The sequence below is a fragment of the Vigna unguiculata genome, chromosome 5 (assembly GCF_037176805.1).
Source record: "Vigna unguiculata cultivar grain cowpea cultivar isolate G323 ecotype 2 chromosome 5, ASM3717680v1, whole genome shotgun sequence".
NCBI lineage: Eukaryota > Viridiplantae > Streptophyta > Magnoliopsida > Fabales > Fabaceae > Vigna > Vigna unguiculata.
The window spans coordinates 23,971,180-23,976,405 of NC_140796.1; positions in this window are offsets into that span (position 1 = coordinate 23,971,180).

The following is a 5,226-nucleotide window of genomic DNA, read 5'->3' on the forward strand; positions in this document are numbered from 1 at the left end:
GGGACCATATTGTTAGTTTTGAAATGGTTGAAAAGCCAAGAAGGGGGGGTTGAATTGGCTAGTTAAAAATTTAGGCTATCTTTGCAAGCTAAAAACCACCTTTAATTGAATCAAATAGATCACCAAGTTAGGATGCAAACAATACTGAACTATACACTTTCAATTGATCAAAAACAGAGTTAACAGATTGATTTTACTGAACAGATTTTGTTCTGGTATAATCAATCGATTGAAACTGAAAATCAGTCGACTGAAATACTGGGAAAAATGCAGAAATGCGAATTTGAATTTTAAATCAGAAACAAAGCTCAAGAATGATCAATATCAATTCCAAATGATTATACAAACATGCTCAATGCTTCAGATGCTATGAAAACATGCAAGAACATGAAAAAGATGGTTAAAGCACAAGTTCTTGAAACTTTAAAATGAAAATGCAAGAGAGAAAGGTTAGAGAAGAGAGGACACCACAAATTTTTATACTGGTTCACTCAAACCTGAGCTACATCCAGTTTGTCAAGGCAACCTTAGCTTGACTTAAGTGAAATCAGTCGATTAAAAAATAAATCAACTGATTGAATTTGTTTCAATTTAAGACTATTGCAGCCAACCCGTTTAACCTGTTGAAAAACCATTCAACAGACTAAAAGAGACATTTTAACCTGTTGAAAAACCATTCAATAGATTTACAAAGTATCCACCCTTACACTTCCAAAATATGCAAAAACACCACAAAAGACTCTTGAATCACACAAGAATCACACCAGCACAGCAATAACCCTCTTGCAGACCTGAAAAACCACCAGGCACACACACAAAGCTTGAGAAAGATCAAACCTTAGTGGTAGCACAACCTTGCCTACCACAAACCACTTTCTCCAAGCTTCAAACCAAGCCAAAAGCTTCAAGAATTGATCCAAGATCAATCTTCAACAACTGCAACACCTATGATCACCAAGGAGAGAGTTTCCACACGTTTCCATAACCAAATCGTGCTCTAAAATAATCAACAAACCTCTCTTTCGAAAATCACAACTTTTATAGTCAAATTGTTACAAAATCAATCGGTTGATTTTCAAATCAATCGATTGATTTCACTTGACTTAAGTGAAATTAGTCGATTAAAAACTAAATCAACTGATTGAATTTGTTGCAGTTTAAAACTACTGCAACCAACCTTTTAACCTGTTGAAAAACCATTCAATAGATTAAAAGAGACATTTTAACCTATTGAAAAACCATTCAACAGATTAAAAACATAACAAAGACCAAACTACATCTAATTAATGCTTTAAGGTCTACAACATGAGTTACAAACTATGAGTGCACTTTCTTAATGATGTAACTACATGGAGAGCACACATTCTAGCCTTGATCACCATGGGTATCATCAAATCTCCTTTCCTTCATCAATGTAGGCTTCATTCCAATGTTTATGGCTTCAAGATAGTTCAAAAGAGCTTCATTCAATCTTCATCAAATCTTCAAGAAGCAAACCACCTTGGCTTCTCATGTCAACACATATAAAAGTGGAAAATAAGGTAATTAGAAGGGTTTTGAAGTCTAAAACCTAGAGTGAAAAGGAGAGCACGAAATTTTGAGTGAAAAAAAGAGTTAGAGGGAATCAAGAAAGCTGAGTTGGGAGAGCACTAAGGGAAATCCAAATTGGGGACAAGAAGAGCTATAAATCATCTTTTGTTTTTGGAGCAGAGGAAAACCAGGTTAGGGCAGTTCTTTTGTATGCCTATATGATTATGAATTTTTGTGTACTCTGAAATGCATGTATGAAAAGTGTGTGGCTATGAATTTTCGTGCTATATATATGAGGTGAATTTTGGGTTGGAGTGCCTTGATAGGGTTTGATCGAAATTCTCACGAATTTGTATGAATATAATGGTTTTCTGCGCTTTATTGGTTGTTTATGGTTTAAACTCGAAATTGGGAATTTGGTTGGGTCATGTTTATGCCATAAGTGTTATGCCTGTTTCCAATTTGCAAGTTATTGAGTTTGGGTTTTGAATTAGGCATGGTTTATGGTTTTTCATGTACGTAACAGTGTAGATGTCTGATATTCTCGCTTAAGCGAGCAAGGCTCGCCTAGGCGAAAATATCAGAAACGTGAGACTGGTTGTACACGAGCATCTTGCTCAAGCGAGCATAAGTTGCCTAAACGAGCACTCTTAAACGTTGAGTGGTTCTGCTTGAGCACCTCGCTTAGGCAAAGAGTCGTATTTTTGGGCAACAAAGCATCTCGCTCAGGCGAGAAGTCGTGCAGGGTCTTATATCTTTATTTCTTTATCAGAATTTTTGGCAATTTGTAATAAGTTTATTACTCTAAGTTTGTTTAATTTATGGCGCCTTGATTAGTGTTTTGCATTTTCCCGCGTTTGGGAATTAATAAAAGTTTGACATTGATGTCTTTTTCTTAATTATTTATTTTAAATAAGTAATTTCCAGTAGGGATGTTACAATGAAGAAGGAGTCTGAATCGTTCAAAGAATATGCCCAAAGGTGGACAGAGATTGTTGCTCAAGTAAAGCCTCTTCTGGGTGACTGATTAGTTCATATTTATGCCCTCATTTGGTATTTAATTTTGGATTTTTAATTGAATTTTATTCTTAAGAGATTGATTTAATTGAGATTTCTTATAATTGGGTTTATTGAGCATGAGATATAAAGAGATGTTAAAAATAGCTTTTTAGTCCCATAAATATTATTTGGATATATTGAGGTGGGTTAGTGCAGCTACAACTAAGTTGAACTCATGGAGGTGTGGAAATAAATTGCTTAAAGCTTCATGATACCTTAAAGATAAATCCAAAAATAGGAAATTATCAAAATTACAAAAATCCAAGTCAAGCATTTCATGAAGACGAAAAGAAAAGTTTGAAAAAAGTGAAGAAGTTTGGCGAAGCTAAGAAGAGGGAACAAGCAACTTGGACTTGTGGTTTTCTCTTTCTTTTTCCAGAAGAAGGGCTTTGATAATTCATAAATATGTATGATCAAAGATAATTTGGGAAAATATATCTTTAGATTTTTTATTTGATATTTTTAAATAATTATCTTATTTAATTATATCATAAAATATCAAAAGATAATAACTACCGAATCTTTTTAAATATGGCAAGATCTTCTTGAATCTTTTTAGATCTCCACAACAAACAAATATATCTTGAAGATATTTGATTATTTAGAAGATAATTGGAGGAGATTACAAGAGGGGCAGAACTAGAAATTGGACAAAAATTAAGTTGTTGAATAATTAATTAAAGATTTTTTATTAATTATCTTTGATATATCTCAAATTATCAACAAAGGAAATCTTCCAAATATTGTAGAAACTGATAAAATCTGTTAATTATTTAGGAGATATTATATCAAAAGATAAAATATTTCAGCAATAGAAAATATAAGATTCAAGTCCAACCAAGGCCTATATAAAGAGACCAAAGGAAGCAAAATAGGGAAGATCAATACTTCGGAGTTTAGGAACCCTTAGGGGAGCCTAAACTCTTCCTCTCTTTCACTTCTCTTATATTTTATTTTATTTTGTATTCCATGGAGGGCTAAGCCTCATGGGTTGATTCCATTATAATTTCATTATGGATTCTAAGGTTAGAATGAAATAATTTCTTTGTTCTTTTCATTATTGTTGAGGTTTTAATTCATCTATGTATTTTATCTTTGAATCACGTGAAAAGTAATGGTTTTTACATCATAGCTAATTAGTGAGATATTTTAATCTATATGCATATCAATCATATGAGCTTAAAGGTTTTTAATTTTAATTGAGAATATACTTTGATTAAATTTAAAAACTTTCATGTGATTGAATGAGTTTTTGCCAATGATTGAGAATGTACTTTGATTAGAGGTGAAAACTTTAACTAGAATTAATCAAGAATGTATTTTGGTTCATTAGTTTTTTGCTTGATTTTAGAGGTAAAAGAATGGACATGATTAAGAATGTATTTTGGTTAAATTTATTATGATTAATCTACAAAGTTCTTACTTTTGATTGAGAATTTACTTTGGTTAATAGTGAGAACGCCAACAAATTAATTGAGAATTTACATTGATTAATTTTCAAATCTACAACAATAATTAATTGAGCAATAATCTTTAGATAACCAATGATGAATCTATTTTGAAAAAGTAGTGGAATCAATCTGTTTTCTTTATTATTATTTTTATCTTATTTTATCTTTTTCCATTTTTATTTCTTTCTTTCAAATAACCAAAAAATATTTTTGTTACTTTTTAGTATTATTATCTCATTATTCTTTTTGCAAAAAAATAACATTTGGAAGACCACACCAATTTTGCATGTTTAATTAAAGGTACTGCCCTCAAGCAGGTGTTGTAGGGTGCTAACACATTCCCTACGCGTAATCGACTCCCAAATCCAAAACTCTAGTTTTTCGCAGAGACGAAAATAGTATTATTATATCATTATGTTTTGGGGAAAATTAACATTTTGAAAACCACACCAATTTTACATGTTTAATTAAAGGTACTGCCCTCGAGCGGGCGTTGTAGGGTGCTAACACCACCCCTATGCATAAACTACCGAATCCAAAAATCTGGTTTTTCGCATACTTGCTTTATCTTTATGGTTTTCCATAGTTTTCCAGAATAAACTTCGGTGGCAACTACAAATCTCTTTTCAAACTCATTTTCTTTTTTGGTTCGTCATCCCATCGCGATTTTGGTTGTGAAAGACTTCATAAAAGAACTCATCTAGTTAGGCATTCTTGCTCGCTTCATACAAAGTGTGCGAATCAAATGAAGTACTGGTCAAGGTTATTAGAGGACTCGAAACAAAGGTCTCGCAAAGGGCAACCAAACAAAACAAGCACAGAAGAAGCTCGACAAACTCAAGAGCCTCTACCTCTAATGGGATAACCTCCTCCAAGCTATATGACTCATGAGCATTGCCTATGAAAAATACTCTCCATTAAGAGCTTGCCACAAAGCCATCACCTTTAGAGTGGGACGTCCTACACGTTGGCAACCAAGCTGGGTTAAAAAGCTTAACCATGAAACCATTGGCTAGAAATAGGTTTAACGAACTAGGCAAATTAGACATCAGGAATGTGGTCTGATGTGTTTGTAGCATGTTAATCTTGTGTACTCATGCATTGGTTTCATAAAAATTTGTTGTTGTATGAAAATTTTCAAAACTGTTATATTCAACCTGTTGATTTTTCATTTCAACATGTTGAT